We start from the raw sequence: 26,518 nt of genomic DNA, 5'->3' as shown, positions 1-26,518 counted from the left end.
GATACTGGGTACTGTACAGCAAACCCTAACAAAAGGACTTTTCAAAGTTAACCCAATTACCAAATAATGTGATGATAACATTAACTATCGATTGTCTTTTTAAACCCTAAGACAGCAGGAACCTCACATCTCCACTATAGAGCCTCTACTTCCCCCAGTCCTGGAACCATTGGATAGGGCTCACTTTCCCGTATGTCTCTCCCAATCCATATCAAATAATATTGCATCTGCCGATCACAACCTAACCAACACAACGATTGCCACCTCAGCATGCTTCACTTCAGACTGTGTCCAGAGACTTCACGTGTGGAATGACAACCCTTCAGCTTCATTACTCGGGTGAGACCTTTCCTTTCATAGTATACTCTAATTTCATCTCAGGTGGTTCACTTTCAAACAAAGTCTTAAAACCTAGATATACACCAGTTTCTGTGGGAGAGAGCATATGTTCACACGTATCTGTAAACTACTGCAAAATATATACCTGAAAGTAGAAGTACACTAGAGTTTGCAGTGAGTACCCCGCTAACACTTCCTCTCTGCCAAGAGCCATTCTCTGCTTGATAGAAGATAAGCTTTTGAAACAATGAAAGTCCTCGAGATAAGTTTCTATTTCCCCGCAGGTAGGCCATTTACCAGAAAACAAGTGACACACCACATAGTTATAGTTAATAGACATAGTTTCGGCTATGTATGTTGCAAGGGACATTCCACCCTGATAATTGCTCCCCCCCCCGCTTCACCTGCACTTCCCCTTCCCTAAAGCCTTATTAATGCCTGTAAACACAATAAAATTTTGCAGTTTGATCAGAATCCTGTCTTGCTGTCATTCTTTGTGTCTCCTGTCCCTTTCATTCCAGATCCCTGGGTTCCTAGTCCCTGTTCTCACCCTGCTGGCCGGGCCACCTCTCCACTATTCCAAGCTTTGGGTCCATGATTGCTCAACAATTTGTTTGGCTTTGCATGATAACTCTCTTTTCAGTCACCACGTTCCAGATGTCATCAGGATGCCGGCCAGGCTTCCCTAGACTGAAGACCCCACCAATGTGTCCTGGAGCTCCGCTTCCCCAGAGACCCACCCTACTTGGGAAAGAGAGAGACAGACTGGGAGTATGGACCAACCAGTCAACGCCCATGTTCAGAGGGGAAGCAATTACAGAAGCCAGACCTTCTACCTTCTGCAACCCACAATGACCCTGGGTCCATGCTCCCAGAGGGATAGAGAGTGGGAAAGCTATCAGGGGAGGGGGGTGGGATATGGAGATTGGGTGGTGAGAATTGTGTGGAATTGTACCCCTCCTACCCTATGGTTTTGTTAATCCTTTCTTAAATAAAAAATTTTAAAAAAATAAAAAAAACTAATATAGCCACAGGCCGTTTGGGATTTAACTAAAATATGCCTACTAGCTATCTACAAAATGGAGGACCTCCCCAATTCTTCATCTGCACTATTCCAGCTCTTAGGTCCATGATTATGCCAACTATCTTGTCAACCACCAGGTTCCAGATGCTAGCATGATGCCAACAAGACTCCCCTGGACAGAGAATCCCACCATGTGTCCTGGAACTCTGCTTCCCCCGAGCCCTTCCCCACTCGGGAAGAGAAAGACAGGCTGGGAGTATGAATCAATCTGTCAGTGCCCTTGTTCAGCCGGAAAGCAATTACAGACACCAGACCGTCCACCTTCTGCATCCCACAGTGACCTTGGTCCATACTCCCAGAGTATTAAAGAATAGGAAAGCTATCAGGGGAGAGGGTGGGATACAGAGTTCTGGTGGTGGGAATTGTGTGGAGTTGTACCCCTCTTATCTTATGGTTTTGTCAATGTCTCCAAATTTTAAAAATATATAATTAAATAAGAATATCTAAATATTTATTCATTTCATGCTATATATTTCCTAATCATATGATATTCTGTAATCTTTTATTTTCCCTAGAAGTCCCCTTTTTGGTGATAGGGTTAACTTTGGAAAGTCCCTTTGATAGGGTTTGGGGTATAGTACCCAGCATCTTGTATATAGCTGTGCTATCGGTTGCTTCTGTTCTTCCTGGTCTAGGCTTTTGGGAGAGAACATACCAAAGGCAGCCTATGTATTAAAAAAACTCAGTCTGTGTTTTAAGAAGTTCTAGACACATCATCAGTTTTTCGCCTCTCATATTAATTAAATAGTGGTTTATATAATGTTTACACTTTAATAGGATTGTACATAAACACCACTCCCACCACCATAAGACTGTGTTCCATCCCCACCAACCCCCTCGCACTCCCACCCTCCGCCATGCCAGGAAGCCCAATGGCCACCCTCCCCTTCACCACAGTATTTTTACATTGGTGCCCTGCTCTCAATTTAATCAGATCCTGCTTTTAGTTTCCCTTGCCTTTCTTCTTTCTCAACTTCTATAGATGAGTGGAGACATCCCATACTCATCTTTATCTTTCTGACTTAGCTGACTTAACATAATTCCTTCTAGCTCTGTCCAAGATGGGTCAGATAAGGTGGGCTCATTGTTCTTAATAGCTGCATAGTATTCCATTGTGTATATGTAGCACAGCTTTCTCAGCTACTCATCTGCTGTTGGACACCTGGGTTCCTTCCAGGTTTTAGCTATTATGAACTGTGCTGCTATGAACATAGATGTACACAATCTTTTTGGTTGGGCATTATGTGATGATAACAATAACTATCCATTGTCTTCTTGAATCCTAAGACAACAGGAACCTCACATTTCCACTATAGAGCCTATATTTCCCCCAGTCCTGGAACCTTAGGGTGGGGCCCACTTTTCTGCATGCTTCTCTCAATTCAAATCAAGTAATATTGCATCCACGGATCGCAACCTAATCAACATGAGTGCCACCCCAGCATGCTTCACTTCAGACTGTGACCAGAGACTTCAGGTGTGGCATGACAACCCTTTAGCTTCATCACTCTGGTGAGACCTTTCCTTTCATAGTATTCTCTGATTCCATTCCAGGTGTTCCACTCCCCAATAAAGTCCCCAAACCTAGATATAGTCCAGGTCCCTGAGACAGAGCATAGGTTCACCCGTGCCCATAAACTAGGGGAAAAACATATACCTGAAAGCAGAAGTACACAAGAGCATGCAGGGAATACCCCCAATACTTCATCTGCACTATTACAGTCTTTAGGTCCATGATTGTTCAACAATTTGTTTGGTTTTGTATGTTAACTCTCTTTTCAGCCACCAGGTTCCGGATGCCGACCAGACTTCCCTGGACACAAGACCCCATCAATGTGTACTGGAGCGCCACTTCCTCAGAGCCCCACCCTACTAAGGAAAGAGAAAGACAGACTGGGAGTATGGATCAACCAGTCAACGCCCATGTTCAGCAGGGAAGCAATTACAGAAGCCAGACCTTCCACCCTCTGCAACCCACAACGACCCTGGATCCATACTCCCAGAGAGATAGAGAATGGGAAGGTTATCAGGGGAGGGGTTGGGATGTGGAGATTGGGTTATGGGAATTGTGCGGAATTGTACTCCTCTCATTCTATGGTTTTGTTAGTGTCTCCTTTATTAAATTTAAAAAAAAAATTAAAAAAAAAAAAAAGAAGTCCCCTTTTTTCATCCTTGACTTAGCTAGGGATAAGAAGAAAGTATATTCAGCCAGTGAGAGAATAATAATCATGTGAATGGGAAACATTCCATGGAAGTAAAAGGCAAACCAGGTACAGAGATACACTATGAAATATATATTCAGTTTCTTTACATTAAAATAGAAGAATCAAAGATCTGTTGAAGCATGTCAAAGTACTCTAAAGCAGGGAAGTGGGAGGGACTGAGAAGGAGGATGAGGACCCAGTGAAGAAACCTAACATGTAGGTGGAGAATGTGATGTGTTGACACCTTTCACAGGAAGATGTGAAATTTTACACTTGTGGCAACAGTCCTTTAAAATAAAGGTTTCCTTGATTAGGTGATTTATTAGAAAATTAAGTCCTATATTGTTTGAGTCACAGCATTTTGTTTCTCAGACCTAAAATACCACTGCCTGTGAAAATTTTCTTTCAACGTATTGACATAAAGAGATCAAGAAATCTACTATTACCTGACAATCAGAAAAAAATATTTCAAATTTAAATTACTTAGAAAAAATTAGGCTAATCAATGTGGGAATATCATCACAAGAATACCCTATCCATGAGGCACTGGAAATTCAGTTTTGTGTTTCAAAAGAAATACATGTTACTATTATATTTGAAAAAAAAATTGGGGGGTAGTAAAGGCAGATGGCTGGTTTATAAACTTTTCAGGAGTTTAGTTACTGAACATTTTTCTGAGAGAGATGACTTTTGTCATTGCTGTTCAACTAAGGAATTCTACATCACCAAAGCCCCATCATTTTCCTGATATAATATACTAATAAAGCATCATGATGACCACAGTGATGTATATGCGAGTCATAATATATCATCACAGTGTTATGCCTGAGGTGATTTATCACTGTAGTACATCACTAGGATGACATTACATCGATGTTGAAGTACCAGCAAGAATGCATCCCTCAGACTAAAAATCCTTATTTTAATAATAAATGTTTTATTTTTCATGAATTCATTTTTATGAGAAATGAACTGCATACTATTTCTTGTTGATAAAAATAAAAGCAACTCAGAGTGTTAAGTCTTACATTTGAATTCAATGGAAAAGAAACCATTATATAAAACTATCTAACTGGAAAATTGCATGGAGTATGCAATTGTTTCTGGACAGTATTTTCTTCCCATAATCCAATTAAGTGTAAATTAAAGCTTTTAAAAAATATTTTATTATTTTTGTTTATTTTATTTTAAATGTGGCAAATAATACTCTTTATCAGTTTGTCCAGTGGGAATAAAATAGTCTTTGTGAAAGCTGGTAAATATCTTTGTTTAAAATACAAGAACTAAAGGAAGCAAAAAATAAAGCAAATATATGAACAGTTATGTTAATGTGTATACTGAGACGACCACAAAGTTGATTTTCCTGGGCAGCAGTACGCAGAAATACTGCTTTCTAAACAGAAGAATTAAAAAAAAAAATTAACGTGTATTTCTCAAAAGTCTGTGAAATATTTTGAAGTAGAAAGAATATTTTATTAGGTTTATTTTAATAAGAGATGAGAGGCAGGGAGAGAGAGAGACTCCAAGGCACTCTTCAGATCTGGTTTATGGTGGTGTGTAGAGGACTGAACCTGGGACCTTGGAGCCTCAGCCATGAGATTATTGGCATAGCCATAAAGCTGTCTCTGTCTCCCTGCCTGGAATGAAAAATTTATAGATGCCTTAAGTTGTTTAAAAGTTGTTTTTTGTTTTGTTCTGTTTTGTTTTTACCTCCAGGATTATCAGGGTTCTGTGCCTACACTAGGAATCCACTGCTCCTGTGGCCATTTTTTCTTTTTTCTTTTTTCTTTTTTTTTTTTTTTAGATAAGACAGAGAGAAATTCAGAGGGGAGGGGAAGATGGGGAGAAAGACACCTGCAAACCTACTTCACCATTTGTGAAGCTATGCCCCTGCAGGCGGGGATTTGGGGGTTCAAGCCAGTATCCTTACTCGGGTCCCTTGGCTTCATGCTAAACCCTGTGCGCCACTGCCTGACTCACAAGTTGTTTAAAAGTTAATGCACAGTATTACATATCAAAACTTACTTCTTATGATTATTTTGTCATTTGTAGTTGATTAGTAAAACAATGTTCTCGATATTGAAGCATTTTGTTATAGTGTCAATTTCCTGTAAGTTTTCTTGAAATACCCTATGCTACTTCATGTTGTGGAGGAAGATGGTGGTGCATTTCATTAAGCCCTCACATTACAGTGTTGAAGGACCCAGGTTCAAGCACTTGGTGCCCACCTGCAAGGGGAAAGCTTCACAAGTAGTGAAGCAGAGTTCCAGGTATCTTTCTGTCCCCCTCTCTATCTCCCACTCCCCTCTCAATTTCTTTCTTTCTCTATCCAATAATAAATAAATTAGTATTTAAAAAATTCCAGAAGTAATGGGTTGAGTTTTAATGTTATGAGTGTTGTGTCACAAAAAAAGAATATGAGGTGAATAAGTGAATTTACAGTAATTTTTATGTAACTCCTCATTAGAAAAATAAACTATTAAAAGGATACACACAAAAACTGATAATAAAAATCACTTCATAACAACAGTTAAAGTTCTCATGAAACCAAAAATAAAACCAACAATGAAAAACAATGGTTTATAATTTTCTACCTGTTGATGTACTTAAATACTATTTAAAACAAGTTTTCATGTAAGAAGCTTTAAATTATAATGGCTAAAAGTGGAGTCCCTTAGAAGATATTTGTCTAATTTTGCAGTTTGTTTTTTTTTTCTTTCACAGTGTGTAACATGTATCCAAGCAACTAATAATGTTATATTGAGTCTTTTTAATTCATACTTGTAAGGACGCCCTGATGTAGAAGGAAAATAACCTCCGGTTGAATATATTTTGTGTGACTAGTTTGTATTAAATGGCTAGGTAATATTCATTCAAGAAGCAGCCCTTAAACAGTTAAATTGATTAACACTGGAAGCGATCACTGAATAGGCAGGTTGATTAAGCCTGAGGTTTGTCCTCAGGGAACTTTTAAATTGTAATACTATGTCAAGAAACAGATGTGAGCCATGAAGATAGTTCAGGAACAGAATTTGTTATTACTGCTCTTGCTAAGTTATGATTGTATTTAATGAATTTAACAAAAGTCCATACAACTAGATTAAATATGTTACGATAAACAATACAGAATATATTTACTCCATTTGGAAAATGATGTGAATTCCTTGATGAATTATGTTGGGAGAATTTTTATTTATTTTCAAATTATGATGAATTTAGTTTAAACTGATAAGAACAGATACTACACTTGATCTTAGCCAAAAGGACGAGAAGCAATTATGAATTTACTTCAGATGAAAAACATATATGCCATAAATTTTTACATATACATATAATTTTTTTTCTTCAAGATTTTCTCTGGGCTTTAATACCTGAACACCTATGCAGCTCTCAGTCGTTTTTTTGTTTCCACACAGAAGATGAGAGAAAAAGAAAAAAGAGATAAATATCATAGTACTGTTCACCTCCCAGGAAGCTTTTCTTATAGGGCTCAAACGTGGGTTCTCATACATAGTAAAATGTGAATTCTGCTGGCTGAGTAGCTCCACATAATTGGATATTTTCATTTGCTATTTATTTTAACATTTTGGCACTTGTAAAAAAAAGTACTTTTAAAAATAATGAATATGTAGTCCAGGAGTAGTGCTTTGGCTAGAGGAGCTGGTTTATAAGCACGGGATCCTAAGACTGATCTTTACTTTCCACATACCAGTGATGTCCAGGTTTACTCTTTCGCCTCTCATTCGTAGGATAATGTAAATTAAAAATAATGATTATACCTTCTGCACCCCATAAAGATCTTCAGTCCATATTCCAGAGGGATAAAGCATAGGGAACCTTCCAATGGAGGATGTGATAGAGAACTCTGGTGGTAGGAATTATGTGGAATTGTACACCTCTTATCCCACAATCTTGTTGATCTTTATTAAATCACTAATAAAAAATTTAAAAATAATGAATCAACACCAGGTAGTTATGTTTTTGGGAACAATTTAAATTCAAATTATTCTTTGAGAGCTTTCTTCTTTGAACATCTTTATCCTTATATAGATATGTAGACCACTCTACAAATAACACTTTACCACTTCAAGTCAACTAAAAACCCCTTCCCATATTTATTACTTTACAATGTTTATTATTTACTTAGATTTTCATTACTATTATTTAACAACTTTTGTTGTTTAGCTATCTTAAAAAGCACTGTTAAATTTTAAGGAAATGATCTTTAATATTATTTGATTAGCATATGTCAGACATCACTTTTATTAGAAATATACTCTGAATGTGTAACAGAACTTATATAAAGAGAACAGAAGGGAATCTCAAGGTCAAAAATGAGGTGCTAATAAGAGCAGAGTTTCTCAAAGCTTTCTCAGCTCTTCAGTTGAATACCCAAATATTTAAGAATTGTAAAGCAGCAAAAAGAGCTTTTTGGATGGATATATATATATATATATATATATATATATATATATATATATATCTTATTTTGGTAGCATTTTAGCTATATTTTATGTAAAAAATAATGGATGACTTTTATTCACCCTTATTTTCATATTTTATAAATATACAGAACTATATTATATATAGCTATATATAACTATATATTTATATGCATATATGGTTATGCTTTTTGTGAGTAGAATTTTGAATTACATGAATTATTCATTTAAAATGAAATAATGGAGAATTAAATCATATGTACAAGAATATGAAGTCACAGCCAGAAATGGCTGATGGGAAAATATAAAAATAGTATTTCAAGCTGAGCATAGCATCACATTTGAATATCAAACAAATAAATTGACATTGCTATACAAATTACAGTGACTCTAAATTGCTTTACCAAGTATAGATGACATCGTCACCTGGGTAACAAGTTTGTAAGTTATACATCAGGAATTTATGTTAGATTTAGTTTCTTTATCTGTCCATGGGCCCAGTTGCATGAATGAAGCTAATAAAGTTCAATATTATATTTAAAATACACCTTTGTGGAATATTTCTTTTGTGTATGTATATCTCTGTGTTTCTGCAAACAAATATGACAATTTATTTATTTTCTAGTCCAAGAAAAATACAATTATTTAATTTTTAAAAATAGTTTCTGTAGGCAATCAGTAACTAATGTGAAGTTGTAAATAACATAATTTTTAGAAACAAAATTTTGCTATATAAGTAAATTCATGCTGAACTAACAGAGTAAGTAATATCAATAGATAAGCTCCTTAGCATATGCAATTAAAGTTTGAAGGGTCAGTGTATCATTTAATCATTTGAAACTTATTAATAGAGAAAAAATATCTTCTGCTGGTAGCACACTGTTACTGAAAGAGAATGATGGAACTAAAGATACAAAAAGTGGAAGGGAATCAATAAAAAATGTCTCGGTGTTTGAACTAAATATCCACTAATAATTATTCATTTAGACAAAGAGAAAATAAATGTATTCAATAAATTCTTTTTACTTTTACAATAAGTATTAATTAATAATGCTCCGCTGAATATCATGGCAGAAAATCAAAATCAATGAGTAGTGTTAACAGTTTGGGGAAAAGTATTTCACAAATTAGTATATGTTATTTTTATAAAAATAAGACTATGTTTTCATATTCACAATGGAACTGTTCCATAATTTGCATATATATTAAAGAGAGAAAATACTAAAATTAATGCATAAAGTCACAAAAGTAACTGATGCTGACTAAAGTTTTCTTAATACTTTTCAATATTTTGCAATGATAATTTTCCCATGCTTGTGACATTGGCAGAATCAAAGCAAACTAAAAATTATACTTAAATTTGTAAATATGTTTGAAAAATAAACTTGCTTTTGCAAAGATATTCTTTGAAATTCCAGTTATTTGGGAATTTAATTGTAAATAATGGTCATTTAAGTTAACATTTCTTCCTAAATTATCTTCTAGGATTTTTTTAAGATCTGATATTTTACAGTTGAAACACGTTTTTATTATTTAAAAGTGAAATATATGATTTTCAGAAAATATGTCACCATGTACAGCACAATGTTTCTGCCTTAATCCTTAGCCTTAATTTTTTTTTTTTGTCCTCAATGTCAATATCACAAAGTTGAGAGGATATAGACAGTGATTAATATAATCTGGTGTCTAATTCCTCCTGGACAGTAATGATTCTGATTCATTGTATTAACTTTTCTCAGAAACATGCAGGTGATTATTTCGAAAAATGAAGTCAAGGTCATGAAATTCATCTCTGTAGACATTTCATTTCTTAAATGTTATGTATTCTTATACCATAAAACCAGCATTTCATATAGAGTCCCTACACTACAAAATTATCCATAACTAGCCATGCCTTTTTATAAAAGAATAACTTGCTGTGAAACACCCTAAATTCTTTGTCTTTATAAACACTTTATAGTAAATTATGACATGATACAGATGTCAGGATTATTTTTTCTCCTTAACTGCTTACTGATGGATACAAATTTCAAAAAACTTATGAAAGTAAAAAGCTACCTCTATAATTTAAGAAGGTAAAGAAAATACCTCTTGTAAAAATTTTGTTTATATTATGTAAAAAAGACATGGCATGCATATTTATTTCATTATCACTGCAAAAATAAATATAGTATATATACATAAGGTAAATTTACTCTTAGTGATATTAAACTTAATTCTTATTTTTATAATAAAAAAAATAATAACTCTTTTCCAAAAGGGAAAGGATGAATATTGGATTATCCCACTCATAAATGTGCCTTAAAGAACCAGGGAGAAAAAGGAAAACAGAAAGTAAATCTCAGACTGGATATATTACAACAAACCCATGCCGAGTGTGAGAGTGTTGTACAGACACCTAACATGGGGAGATAAGTTATACCTATGAGTCAAAAACTGCACAATAAATCATTGACAGCACCCCTCCCCCCCAATAAAGTGATAACAAAATTAAAAAGTAACTTTAAGAAAAAGCTTTTGAGGGCCTGGCGGTAGCGCAGGGGGTTAAGTGCACTTGGCAGAAAGCACAAGGACCAATGTAAGGATTCTGGTTAGAGCCCCCAGCTCCCCACCTGCAGGGGAGTCACTTCACAGATGGTGAAGCAGGTCTGCAGGTGTCTATCTTTCTCTCTCCCTTCCTGTCTTCCCCTCTTCTTTCCATTTCTCTCTGTCCTATCCAACAATGATGACATCAATAGCAACAAGAATAATACCTATGACAATAAAACAAGGGCAACAAATGGGGAAATAAATAAAATTTTTAAAAAAAGAAAGAAAAAGCTTTTATTTAAAATTGGTTTTATGCCTTAGTACAAGTACACTAATTCATAGAATGTTACCAAACACAGCCTATAGAATTATGATTCCTTGTCACATAAAATAATATATACAATGTATGAAGTGCCATTCACTACTCTGAATAATTTTATTAGTGATTTAATAATGGTTTACTAGACTATAAGGTGACAGGTGTGTAGTTAAACACCACTTCCACCACCAATGTTCTGTGACCTATCCATACTCCAAACACTTGAGATAACGACCATTATTTCTCACAAAATCTTAAAAACAAGTTTAGTCACTTTTTTTTTTTCCAATTTAAGTGTTTTAATTCCTTGTGTTCTACAGATGAGAGAAACCATCCAGTCATTGTCCTTCACTTTCTGACTTCATTACATATCCATTTTGTCCAGAAGGTCACAATGCATTGAACATATGCCCTGCAAGTTCTTTAATCAACTGTCTGTTGATGGACATTTAATCTATTTCACCTCCTTGGAAAAATTGTAAATTAAACAGTTATAAATACAAAGGGTACATATGTCCCTTTGAATTTGTATTTTCATGTCCTTTGGATATATGCCTATAAGTGGTATTGCAGGATCATAAGATGCTTTCATTTTTATTTAAGGACTCTCCATATTGTTTTCCAAAGGGGGTTCATTAGCACTCCCACCATGAGAATATGGTGATAAAAACTGCCATTTGACTACTACAAAAGAGAAACATATGTTTCTGATTAAGATGGCAGTTAGTCATAAACAAGATTGCTTAAAAAGGAGTTAGGAACCAGGAAAACAACTGAGCACATGCCTTGCACATTTAAGAATCTGGCTTGTGGTCCAGGAGGTGGCACAATGGATAAAGCATTGGATTCTCAAACATGAGGTCCTGAGTTCAATCCCTGGCAGAACATGTACCAGAGTGATATCTGGTTCTTTCTATCTCTCCTCCTATCTTCCTCATTAATAAATAAATAAAATATCTTAAAAAAATAATCTGTCATAGATTCCTATCAAAGTATAGAGTGCTGAATCTTCTCTTTTGTCTCTCTTTCTCTTTCAATAGAATTTGTATTTTTACATTGGAACTAGTCTCAAACATAATGATATCCTGTCCCAACTGCTTAGTGGTTTTATTACAGCTGCAGTCAATGGAATATAATAAAACTAGATATGCTTTTTAAAAAGATATATTATTAAAATATACCCTAAAATAAGTAAGAATTTTTGCACGCTTTATCATTCGCTTTAAAATATATTTTTTGTCTGCACTGTACTTGAGTTGATGGTTCACAACAGAGTTCTTGACATGAGAGGACAACTTCTCATCTCCCTGTGATAGGTCTCCAAAACACTTTCTCCCCCAATCTAGGTTTCTTCTTCACTGCCATATACCGGCACCGAGAAACCTCTCCATCCTATCCCTACCCCTTCTTCCCCAGAGTTCTTCGTTTTGTTGCAATACATCACACGTAGTCCAAGTTTCATTTTGTGTTCTTCCCACCCTGTCCTTGTTTCTTAAGTTTCACGTAAGTGAGTCCATCTAGCTTTTTAGATATTATATAGTAGTGAAGTGACACTGTGAGAGGTAATTGTTATACTTCCTATAGAATCTCACAGGAGAGAAGATATACTGGGACAAGGTAGGAAACTGTAGAAAATTAGTAGACAAACATCCAAGCTACTTTTAAATAGATAGCTATGTAATAAGGGCATTCAGATTTTGTTAAGTCTATTTTTATAATAAATTCCAAGACCTTTCTATCACCTGAACTTTGTGTGTGTGTATTCAAGTACAGTATAAACTGTACAAGATGTGTGAGTATATATATGCATGTACATATATGTGTATGCATCTATTTATATGGGAATATGACCACTAGGCAGCTGTTTATAATGTTTTGTTTTATATCAGATACAAAAGTCGTGTGCCATTTGTTATAGAACAGCTCATAAAAATGTATTTATCCTTACAACTACCTGGAAATGTAATATCATCTCAAGATATTCCTCTGTGTAATGACTTTTGAAGTGTTTTGTATCATATGTTCTACCCTGAACTTAGCTAAAAACAAGATAAAAATAGGCATGGTGGGGAGTCAGACTGTAGTGCAGCAGGTTAAGCGCAGGTGGCACAAAGCGCAAGGATGAGTGTAAGGGTCCCAGCTCCAGCCTCCAGTTCCCCACCTGCAGGGGAGTCACTTTCACAGGCAGTGAAGCAGGTCTTCAGGTGTCTGTCTTTCTCTCCCCCTCTCTGTCTTCCCCTCCTCTCCATTTTTCTCTGTTCTATCCAACAACAACGACATCAATAACAACAATAAAATAACAAGGGCAACAAAAGGGAATAAATAAATAAATAAAAATTAAAAAATAGACATGATAAAAGGCTAATAGTTTCCACTGATGTATGTATGAATTTTATGTACTTATGAGATAAGCAGACTGTAATGATACTACAAATGCCTTTTTAAAAGGTGGCTGACATTGTCAGGTGTAGTTGTTGAGAAATCTATGTAATCTTATTTGATGTTAAATTCAATGACAAAGTATAACATCACTGTCCAGAGCAGCACTGTACTATGAATAGAAGGTTTTTATTTATAGATCTGTTTATTAGAGAATACTCAAATAATATACAAAAGTAACTTAAATGAAAATAAGGTGGTATTGAGTACTTAATGTGGAAAAAAAAAGTAGAAGAAAATACATTGCACTACAAAGTCCTAACTATCATTTGCATAATTTAAACTGTTGGAGCCTAAAAATATTTTGAGAGTCTAACATAATTCAAACATAATACTTGAAGAGTTTGCCTGAGAAATATGTGTGCATTTTACTGAAAATTATGAATAAAATGAGTTGCTACAATTTGTCTCTGATTATGCGAACATAAAAGTGGCCTGGATGAAAATCTAATAAAGAAAACTCCATAAATTTTGGTTAGGAAGTCAGTGGTACTTGCAATATATGAATTAGTGGCATTAATATATGTACTCATAAAATGCATTTCTAAAAAATGCAGAATTTGGAAAACATGAATAAATGAATGCACCATTTTGTCTCAATTTCTAAAAAATATTACTTCTTAGACACAATATCTGTTGTTCAAAGTAGGTGTATGTATCTCTTAACTTGAGTGTATTTCTATTTTTCTGATATATCTCCAAGAGAAGGATTGTCAGCTCATGAGGTAAATCCATTTCTAGTGTTCAAAGAAGTCTCCAGACTGTTTCCCACAGGGGTTGGACCAATTTTCATTTCTTCCTTTTTTTTTTTGAAATAAATTTATTTATTTATTTATTTATTTATTTATTTATGCCTCCAGGGTTATTGCTGGGGCTCAGCATCTGCACCACAAATCCACTGCTCCTGGAGGCCGTTATTTTTTCCTCTTTTGTTGCCCTTGTTGTTATTGTGGTTATTATTATTGCTGTCATTTTGCACAAGCATAAGAAGTAGAAAATTCATGAAAAGATTAGAGTGTTGAACACATAGCTGGTTCAGTAAATAATATAAAATGTGAAATTTACCACGTCAACAAGAGATGGAGGCTGGGGGTATTACATACTGGCAGTACTGTAATTAAGAAATGAAAGAAATAGCAACATTTTAGGATATAACAAAGTACACCATCTGGGGCTGCCAACTATAAATATTAAATATGGAAAAAGAAAGGACAAACAAGACTAATATAAGCTTTTAGTCATTTTGCAAATTCATTAAAATTCAAAGAGAATGAAAGAATCATTATAGCCTCTAAATGCTTCTAAGGGTAACTTGTTGATAAAAAAGGAGTTGGAAACACGACACAATTTACAGAGTAAGATAGAAGACAGATGTCAGAAGCAGATGTACACTTCCTGGAATGGGGAAGAAGGAATGCTGAGGCAAATCAGGACCATTTGCAAATTAAAGATCAAATAAACTGGGGAAAAAAACGTAGGCTGAAAAAAGACTAGCTTTACAGAGTTCACTCAGTCATTCTGTCAAATTGATACAAATTAACAGGGCACAGCCTCTCGGATTTGGAAATGGCATTGGATGAACAGATAAATTGCTATCCGACTTCATGAATAGTATTGTGACAGACCAGATGACACATCAATTAAAGAAAAATAGTTACTGGGACATAAAAGAGAGTGGATAATCTCTGGAAAGTGTATAGGCATTCCAACAGTCAGAGTTCATTGATAAATTCTCAATGTGATGGAGAAATGAGTGTCACTTATTTCCATAAATCACCCATCAACTCGGCTACACCTTCACCATTCATCTATAAATGAGTGCCTAGTGTAAAAACAGTTTTTGACACTGCATAGCTGATGATATTCTAGAGGTTAAACACGTGTGATAATTTAAAGTATGAATGTATTATTGTATTTGAACAAATACTAAATCTGCATCATTGTTTAATTGTATAAACCCAATTTTGCTTATATAACTATCTCCTGAATAGGTAATGCAAGAGTAACATGAGAAAAATCATACTTTATATTTCTCTCAAGTAATCCTTTTATGTGTGTGTACAATGGAAACACACATGTATATGCATGTGCATAAATGCATATATGCACACAAATGACTATACATGAAACATATACCATGTATATGTATATTTCTTGGACTAAGATACAGGTGAAAGTAAGAAGTAAGTATTGTATGTAAAATACAAGTGGAAAATATTTATTTATTTTTTTAAATTTATTTAAAAAGGAGACATTAACAAAACCATAGGATAAGAGGGGTACAACTCCACACAGTTCCCACCATCATATCTCTGTATCCCATCCTCTCCCCTGATAGATTTCCTATTCTTTGTCCCTCTGGGAGTATAGATCCAAGGTCACTGTGGGATGCAGAAGGTGGAAGGTCTGGCTTCTGTAATTGCTTCCCCGCTGAACATGGGAGTTGACAAGTTGATCCATACACCCAGCGTGTCTCTCTCTTTACCTAGTAGGGTGGGGCTCTGGGGAAGGGGAGCTCCAGGACACATTGGTGGGGTCATCTGCCCAGGGAAATCTTGTCGGCATCATGCTAGCATCTGGAACCTGGTGGATTTGACTAAATCTGGAGTAGGGCACCAAAGTAAAAACCCTGAAGTGAGGGTAAATATTTGGCTTCCTAGGGTGGTGGGGAGTGGGGTGGGGTGGATGGGTGGGATGGGACACAGTCTTTTGGTGGTGGGAAAATCTTTTAAGATTCAGCAATAGAATGTGTTATATACAGAAGTTGAAAAACAAGATCAGAAGAGAAAACACAAGTAGAACCTGAACTGGAATTGGTGTTTGCACCAAAGTAAAAGACTCAGGTTGGCGGGGGCGGGGCGGGGGGAGGATACAGTTCCAAAGAGAATGACAGAGGACCTAGTGTTATGCTCAGAAGTCCCAATCTCACCCAAAGAAGATTAGAATCACATGCAATAGCAAGAGCCTTTATTAGCAAGCTTAATCTTGGGGCGCCAACATTCTTCTATGCAAGGGGAGAGGGGAGAGTCTGACTCCGATCATTACTCATCCCACCTTTTTATAGTTATCACAGGGTGGGTACAGGGGAAAATATTTGTGCGGAACAAGGAACAGTTGATTTCCCGCCAAAGGCTATTCTCCTTTCTCAATATTCTGGGCCTGCTCGTCTCTGATTGGTTGGGTTCAGGTGGAACATTTTGTTAACCTTTTCTCTGGCCTCCTCACCTAGTGGGGGTTGTATTGTTATATGGAAAACTGGGAAATGTTATGCATGTACAAACTATTGTATTTACTATTGAATGTAAAACATTAATTCCCCAATAAAGAAATTTTAAAAAAATAATGTGTCATATAAACATAAATGAATACAACTTTCAGTTGAAAAAGTGTGCCTTGCCGGAAGAACTGGTCACTACCTAAACCTATAGATAAAGAGACATGTACCTAGATGTATCTCATATCATTATTATTAGAATTTTTTTACTTTGCACCTTTCTTTCGTCATTTATTCAAAAGATGTATAACTGAGCAAGGTTTTAAGAACTAGAATAGTAATCACACCCAGATTTCTTAATAACTTCAGTGATATGTATCTCTTAGGAGCAGATGTTAAAATTCAATCTTCTCCATTTAGTCCTTCCGAGAAGAACAAGCCCAAACAAATCCTCTTGCCCTAGTGAACTTTCAAAGCATGTAATATCAACTTAGCACTTGGTAGACAAACATTATGAATGACCCAACAGCAAATAAAACAAAAATAAAATAAACCAATGAGATTACATCAAACTGAGAAGTTCCTGCATAGCAAACAGATCCATCACCAAAACATAAAGATAACCTACAGAATGGGAGACACCAGGCAAAGGGCTAGTAACAAAAAGTAATAAAGAAACCAGTAAATTCAGCAGTAAAAGCAAATAAAATATTTTTAAAAAGAAACTTGTTGAAAAATGGGAAGAGTGCGTGGAAAGAATATTTACTAAATATTATATCCAGATGGCCAAGAGACAGGAAAAAAGATCAAAGTTATTGATTATCAAAGAAATTGCAAATAATGGCAACTATGAGATAATACTTTATGCTTGTGGAAATGTCATATACTAGAAAAAACAGAAATAACAAGTGGTTATTCATATATATGTATATATATATTAATTTGCTCTAAATAACCACTTTCACATCTCTGAATTTATTGAGCTACTTACTACTGAAGGAATATTGAATTTGTACAACTCCTAATACTATAACAAACATTAATTCAACTAAGGCAATTTTTGCAGAATATTTGGTGTGTATGTGTGGGGGGATTATTCAGTAGAAGTTATGATTCAGTAGAAGTTATTCAGTAGAAGTCAACCCTAGCATATATGATATATGGATATTTCACATATTAACATGGATTCATGTGAAACTTACTAATACTCAGCTAGTTATTTAGAAATCAAAAATATTGATAGTAGGGTGGTGGTAGGTAGCATAATGGTTATGCAGACTCTCCTGTCTGAGACTTTGAAATCCCAGATAGCCAAAGCTTATCAGTGTTCTGGTAAAAAATTAAATAAATAAAATGAAAGACTATTTATTGTTGGGACATGAATGTAATTAGCATAGGGCTGATGTCAACCCTCAGGAGATTGTGGCTATATAAGAAGTTACTTAAATGAGTGCCTGGTGGAATTTGGGCTCTTTTTTTCCTGCTGCTCTTGGCCTGCTTGCCTTCTCAGGTTGGGACCTGAACATGTGTATCTGAACACTGATAACTAAGCTTAAGGACCCCTGACTTTGTGCCACATGGCTAGCCTATCTTTCCCCCTTTGCCAGTTTTGCTGCCTAGGTTTTTATGTACCTAACTAAACCTGCTATGTAGTAAGTCTGTTGTTTGTTAAACCCCCAACAAAGCACCACAGAAGTCTTTTACTTTTTAATTATTATAATCAGTATTATTAGTCTCTACATACATACATTCATATTAATATGTGAAATCTGTGATGTGTGTATATATATGCCTAAGCGGATACATCCTGTTCAATCATGAACAGTAATGATTATGCCTATCATCTTAAAGTGCTTCAAAAATTATTTTTATAGCTATACTATCTGGGTTTTAAAGTACAGTAAGAATTCTACAGTGTCATTGAGTTATGTGGGATTCCTGTAGACACCATATGGTTGGGTTGTGTTTTCTGATCCATCTCCCTACTCTGTGCCCTTTAATAGGTAAAGTCAGGCCATTGACATTTGTTGATGTAGATTAAAGATATCTTAATGTCATTATTGTAGATTTTTAGAGTGTTCTGATATATGGCATGCTTATGGTGATCTGATTGTTTATAGGAGACTTTTCAGAACTCCTTCATATTTACAATAAAAAGGAATAAGGATAAAGATAGAACCCTGAAGGCTGCAAGAAAAAAAAAAAGAGTCACTTACAGAGGAAAACCCATAAGAAGATGGACAAGAAAACACCACCTAACCATATGTTGTCTGGAGGAATCCCACCTAACTCAACAGGATAAATGCAGATTCAAAGTGAAAGGATGGAAAACTACTATACAAGCCAATGGACCATAAATAAATAAACAAACAGGCAGGAACAGCTATGCTCATATCTGACATGATGGACCTTAAATTAAATAAAATTTAAAAAGATAGTGATGAACATTACTTAGTGCTCAGATGAATCAATCAATCAAGAGGACTTAATGATTATCAACGTCTATGCACCCAAGGAGAGGCCATCTAAATACATCAAACATCTACTGAAAGAACTACAGCATATAATATATTAACAGCAACACAGTACTAGTAGAGGACTTCAACACACCACTCTCTCAACTTGACAGATCATCCAGGCAGAAAAATCAATAAATAAATGAAGGAGCTAAATGAAGAGATAGATAAAGTAGAACTATTGGACATTTACAGAGTAAAAATGGTGATTTTGCCATTTTCAGCCCATCTTGGATGGAGCTTGAGAAAATCATGTTAAGTGAGATAAGTAAAAAATAAAAGGATGTGGGGAGTTGAACAGTATGCGTGCAGCGGGTTAAGCGCAGGTGGAGCAAAGCACAAGATCCTGCTTAAGGATTCCTGTTCAAGCCCCCGGCTCCCCACTTGCAGGGGGAGTCGTTTCACAAGCGGTGAAGGAGGTCTGCAGGTGTCTATCTTACTCTCTTACTCTCTGTCTTCCCCTTCTCTCTCCGTTTCTCTCTGTCCTATCCAACAACAATAATAACTACAACAATAAAACAAGAACAACAAAGGGAATAAATAAATCAAAAAGAACATAAAAGAAATAAAAGAATTCATATAGGATGATCTCTTTCACAGGCAGAAGTTGTCAAACAAGATCAGAAGAGAAAACACTAAGCAAAACTTGGGCTGGAGTTGGTATTTTGCACCAAAACTCTTGAGTGGGTGGGTGGTGGGTGGGTCTTGGGAGTTCAGGTCCTGGAACAGGATGAGAGGACCTAGTGGGATGTAGTATTGTTGTGTGGAAAAAAGAGAAATGTTATGCATGTACAGACTATTGTATTTATTGTTGACTGTAAAACATTAATCCCCCAATAAATAAATACAAATAAATAAAAAAATCTACAGTGTTAAATTTAGTACTGGATTTGTTTTATTTATTAATTTTTTTCTGATTTTCTTTTTAACTAAACTTGCTACTTGACTCTCAAATTTTACTCCTGAATTCACATCTTTTAGTAATTCATTTAGTGTGAACTCAGGAGTGATACTCTCCTAATTTTTTATTTTAAATACTTGTATAGTAACATAATTTTGAATAAAAAACACACACATAGAATTACAGTTCAAGAAAAATTGACAATAATTTATGATGATATGTTTTATTTCAAAGTAGTTATCATGCTTTATACAGATCCACTTATTTTCTCAAGTTATTGAAATATTGTTATCTAAAACAATATAACATTTTTTATAATCTTGCTTTTGACTACTTACATATGAAAGTAAAGCTCAAGTATACACAACTATAAACCTTCATAAATTTTTATACTTTTGGCACTCTTGCTAAATAAATTCTTATAGGCGCTCAAATTTACAAATTATTTTCAAATGAGACCTTATTTGATTACACATGAAACTATTTCTCTTGTCTCACCACTGTGAAATTTCAGTTTTTAACTTAAATTTCAAACATCTAATGCATAGTTACTTTTTTCATTTCTTTTTCTATGTCTTCTTTTGGTATTTAATATTTACAATTAAGACTAAAATATATTTACTGTGCACGAAGCTATATTCCAGAATATATTTACATGTATAAACTAATGGAAATCAAAGGTAAGTCAGTTAAAAAAAAAAGGTTGATTTTTTAAAAATTTTTTATTTAAGAAAGGATTAATGAACAAAAACATAAGGTAGGAGGGGTACAACTCCACACAATTCCCACCACCCAATCTCCATAACCCATCCCCTCCCATGATAGCTTTCCCATTCTCTAGCCCTCTGGGAGCATGGACCCAGGGTCGTTGAGGGTTGCAGAAGGTAGGTCTGGCTTCTGTAATTGCTTCCCCGCTGAACATGGGCATTGACTGGTCAGTCCATACTCCCAGTCTGCCTCTCTCTTTCCCTAGTAAGGTGTGTCTCTGGGGAAGCTGAGCTCCAGGACACATTGGTGGGGTCTTCAATCCAAGGAAGCCTGGCCAGCATCCTGGTGGCATCTGGAACCATGTGATTGAAAAGAGAGTTAACATACGAAGCCAAACAATTTGTTGAGCAATCATGGATCCCAAGCTTGGAATGGTAAAACACTTTCCCACCTACACCTCAAGGACATCTTTGATGAATCAAACCCAATTGCAAGGAAGACTAAAGCAGAAACAAACCAATGGGACTACATCAAATTGAAAAGCTTCTGCACATCCAAAGAAACTATTAAACAGAGAGACCCCTCACAGAATGGGAGAAGATCTTCACATGCCATTCATCAGACAAGAAACTAATCACCAAAATATATAAAGAGCTCACCAAACTTAGCACCAAAAAAGCAAATGACCCCATCCAAAAATGGGCAGAGGATATGAACAAAACATTCACCTCAGAGGAGATCCAAAAGGCTAACAAACATATGAAAAACTGCTCTAGGTCACTGATTGTCAGAGAAATGCAAATTAAGACAACACTAAGATACCACCTCACTCCTGTAAGAATGGCATACATCAAAAAGGACAGCAGCAACAAATGCTGGAGAGGCTGTGGGGACAGAGGAACCCTTTTACATTGCTGGTGGGAATGTAAATTGGTACAGCCTCTGTGGAGAGCAGTCTGGAAAACTCTCAGAAGGCTAGACATGGACCTTCCATATGATCCAGTAATTCCTCTCCTGGGGTTATACTCCAAGGACTCCATAACACCCAACCAAAAAGAGGTGTGTACTCCTATGTTCATAGCAGCACAATTCATAATAGCTAAAACCTGGAAGTAACCCAGGTGCCCAACAACAGAAAGGTTGATGATTTTAAAAACTACATTTCTATATATTTGGGGGGAGAATAAGAGCAAATACAGTTAATTCCTGATGATATTAAACTATTTATTTATTTATTATTGTCTCCAGGGCTTCACCACTCTAGACTGACTTTTATAAAGAGAGACAGAAAAGCAGGAGAGAGAAAGAAACCGCTGCATAGAAACTTCTCTCAATATATTGAGAATCAAACTTGAACCTCGGTCCCACACATTGCGAAGCAGTACACTATTCAAGTGAGAAACTTTGGATGCCCCTGCGGTAAATATTAATCATGGTTTTTCTAAGATATACATTTCCAAAATATAGAACATATGTAAATTCCTTCAAGTAAAAAAGTAAGTGGATGAATTCTAGACACATAAAATTAGAATTTATTACTTCTGGCTCTGCAGATTACTTTCAGCTCAGTTGAGTTTAAAGATGTGTTGTCTTTTAATTCTCGTATCCCCCAGCAGGTTGACTATGTTATTCTCTTTTCCTTTTTAAATACCCTTTAACCCATCTGTTTAGAAGGACAAGGGGACTTCTTAACATTCTACCTGTGTTCTCAGGAAATGTCATTTGTTTTGCCAGGGCTTCCATTGTGTGGCACAGTTTGATCTCTTTGCACAGCCCACAAAGCAAGTCAGGCCTGACTCTAGGAAGCTTCTTCAATGGCAGGCATTCATTTATCTGAACTTATTCTGAACTTTGAGGGATATGTGCTTGTCTCTGAGTGTGTGTTTCTGATAGATCTGCAACTACTTCATATTTTCCCCTAAAATTTGCTTTATGGAATGGAACATTTGAAGTAGATGATTTTTCATTAGATTTCAGCAGGGTTCCTGAAACGTCCGAATTTGCAAAGATTTGTAAAACATTTTTGGCATTGTACTTGTTTCAGAGTTGGCACTTGGTTTTGTTTAATCAGGAGGTAGAAACTTAAATGTAATTCACATTTAACTTTCATTTAGAGAAAAGGCACAAATATCCAACTGACATGGTGTACATTTTAATGAAACTGTTATGCATAGAAATATTCTGAGGTCTTGTCAATGTTTATGTGCGGAGTTTTTCCAGTCCCCTGAAGGTAGAGAACAGGAGCTTGAACCTGGGTCCTTGAAGCTTATACCATGTGTGTTCCATCAGTTATGCCACCAATCCAGCCCTTAATTAATATTCTTTAGAGGTGTCAAATTGCTGTTTAGAGAGGTTTATTTTTGGGATATTTTATTTAAAAACTATGGAATCATTTAGGGTAATTAAAAAGTATTTTCTTGGTGGTTGGGAGATAGCATAGTGGGTTACGCATAAAGATCCCAGATTGAGACCCCAGCTCCAGGCCTGCAGGGTGGTTGCTTCACAGGCGGTAAAGAAGGTCTACAGGTGTCTTTCTCTCCCCCTCTGTCTTCCCCTCCTGTCCATTTCCCTCTGTCCTATCCAACAATGACATCAATAACAACAACAATAATAACTACAATAACAATAAAACAACAAGGACAACATAAGTGGGAAATAAGAATTAAAAAAATAACTTAAAACATTATTTTCTTTTACATTACCACAGTTTTGTATAATCTTCGTTTTATTTGAATTTAGTGCAGTTACTAGAAAATTGTCCTACATTAAGTTACAATGATTTACTTACTTATTTTTGTTTATTATTGCTACTAGGGTTTCACCACTTCAAGCTGAGTTTTTAGATACAGAAACAGAGATAGAGAGACAGAAAAAGACACCATGGCCCTGAAACTTGGTCCAGTGCAATGGGAACCAGGCTTAAATCTGGGTTATGTTCATGACAAAACAAGCTCATTATTCAAATAAGCTCACCTGTTGGTGCTTATATACATCACGTACCAATGTGTATTTAATGTATATATTTACGGTGTACTTCTAATTCTCAGAAATCATTTGATTTTGTGTTTATATTAATTTTTAGAGTTTGTCTAGTTTTTTTTTTTTTTGGTTTTTTTTGTTTGCTTGTTTTTGAACCAGAGAGAGAGCAACTAAGAAAGTAAGTGATCAAAGCACTGCTCCCATATTTGTTAAGGAGGGAATCTGAACTCCCAGATTAAAGTTGACTAAAGTTTTTTGTTTGTTTGTTTTGTTATTGTTTTTTGCCTCCAGGATTATTGCTGGGGCTCGGTGCCTGCACCATGAATCCATCGCTCCTGGAAACTATTTTTTTCCCTTTTTTGTTGTCCATTTTGTTTCTGTTTTTTTCTTTTATCATTGTTGTGGTTACTATTATTGTTGTTGTTATTGATGGCATAGTTGTTGGATAGGACAAAGAGAAATGGAGAGAGGAGGGAAGACAAAGAGGGGAAGGAAAAGATAGACACCTGTAGACCTGCTTCAACGCTTGTGAAGCAACCCCCACTGTGCAGGTGGGGAGCCGGGGGTCTCGAACATGGATTCTTATGAAGGTCCTTGCGCTTTGCGCTGTGTGCACTTACCCTCTGTACTCCCAGATTAAAGTTTTGATTTTTTCCTGTTGACCTACCACCACAACAGGTGGATTCTTTAGACTTTCATCTTTCTTTCCCAATTTTATTTGTTTCTTCAGTTATTCATCTTAACAATGCTAAAGATAATGATTACACATAATTTTACTAATTAATAGTTTATCTTATTATTTATAGATTATCCTCCATAATATATGTACATATATGTTAAAAATCCATGGTTTTGTTTTGTACATTTCTTACTATATTCATGACTTTGCTTTTATGTTTATATTTTTGGAGTTAGAATATATGCCTATACACTGTAAAAATTTACTAATTCATAGTAAATTCAAAGGATATATAAGTATAAATGTATAAATATGTGTTAGACAATTTTCATATTTTACTATATTTTATTTAAATTATATGACCTTTATATCCTCTGGTGGTTCCAGCTTGCAATGTTTTGTTTTTAAACAATGCAATGAATATTATATTAGCTAAACCTGAAATCATATATTTTTATAATCTTCTTAGAGCAAAATCTTACTAGGGAAATCTCTGTAATACATTTTTAAGATTTTGATAAGATTTCCTTTGAAAACAAATACATGTTATAAAAGTTTTTTGTTCCCACACTTCCTGATACTTGTTATTGGAATTCTTACTGATTTGTAACTTTTCCTTATGCTCACAGAATATAACTTTTGCTTATTATCTACAAGGTACATTCCTGTGACTAATTTTCCATGAGGCCTATATTTCAGGGTCTGTTTTGTTATCACAAAATCCAGCTCTACGGAAAGACTAGATATTTCAGAGACTCTTGCGCACAGGCAGTAGAAGGGTGGATTGCCATAGCAATCACCCATAAATCTGAATATCAGGCTGCTGCCCTAAGGGTCTGGAGATTGTGCATGGGATAACTAGAATAAACTCAATATGTTATTTCATTTTATCTTAAGGAAAACATGTACATGACCTCATGGCATTTGGATAGTAATAGTTTCAGGCACCCTTACTTTGATGTTCTCTCCCTTAGAAATGTATTCTGTTGCCTTGTCTGAACAATGTTATGAAATGCGTAAGTTTTATAAATAAATACTTCTTGAAGCTTGAGATGAGGGACACACACTTGACATTGTCCAAGCTGGGAATGTCTTGTGTATTCTTACCTGACCTCTTCCGATCAACAGTATGGCAACTGGCTGGGGTGATTTTCTCTCCAACCTGGGACACGTCTAATCTCAAGGCCCTGGCAACTGGCTAAGGTTCTCCACCTGCATAGTCACTATGATTACATTTTATAAGTCTCACATAGGAATCAGGATATATTTTTAAATAAAAATTGAATATGTCCTTGGTTACTTCATAACCAAACTTGACATTTGTTTAGATTGCTATTTCTATTAGTGGGGTAAATAATTACACATGTCTTTAGTTTTAATCAGACAGTCGTCTAAGGTTTCCCATTATATAGCTTCATCACGGTTTCTCTTTCTTGCCACAATTTTTTATAGTGAAATATTGCTTCCATGTAAGTTATTTTGTTTATTTAGGAGATTTATGCGATTCAAATAATTGTGTGTGTTGGAAGTAAAGGAGGCCAAAAATTCTCCATATAAGCACAGGTGTCTGTTCTAATTAACTTTCTCTACCTTGTACCTTATAATTACTTAAGACTCCAGAGAATTCCCTTTGCATGTCATTTTATATAATGCTATGTCTGTAGTGATTAGACACTGTAACACAGCCCAGAAAATCATTGATACCTAGTTTGTTTAATGTTGAAGTAGTTACGTTTACAAAGGGGTCAGTGAGTTGCCAAAGAATAAACTGTGAAAAGTACTATTTTCCTATGTTAGAATTTGTTTTGCCGATAATAGGTGATATATACTTGCAACTCACAGTCAGTATATAAGATGTTCTCCATGATAAGGGAGAAAGCATTTGAAATCTATATAAAGTTGTGAGAGATAGCCCTCACAAGTACAGGTAACAGTCAGAGTAAGAAATTTTACTTCTCTTTGCTCATGACCATGGGTTTAGTGTTTGTATACATACAATCAGAAGTCAAGGGAGGAAAGCTTTCCACCAGGAAATTTAGCCATAGTTTTATAAATGTAAAAGTTAAAATTGAGCTTGGTAATTTTGTTCCTGTAGTGCTTCTAAATCAATGGACAATGGAGGAAAGCACTGTACAAGAAAATGGTGACCGTTCTCCTTGATATGA

At 35.3% G+C, this 26,518-nt stretch overlaps 1 pseudogene; it reads right to left on the bottom strand.

The window, feature by feature from the left end:
• Positions 1–6,799: 6,799 nt before the first annotated feature.
• Positions 6,800–6,904, bottom strand: LOC132537774 (U2 spliceosomal RNA; annotated as a pseudogene).
• Positions 6,905–26,518: the final 19,614 nt, after the last annotated feature.

The sequence above is a fragment of the Erinaceus europaeus genome, chromosome 3, assembly GCF_950295315.1.
Source record: "Erinaceus europaeus chromosome 3, mEriEur2.1, whole genome shotgun sequence".
In the NCBI taxonomy this organism is placed as follows: domain Eukaryota; kingdom Metazoa; phylum Chordata; class Mammalia; order Eulipotyphla; family Erinaceidae; genus Erinaceus; species Erinaceus europaeus.
Note: the sequence above shows the minus strand (reverse complement) of the source record. Positions and strands in the feature narration are given on the sequence as shown.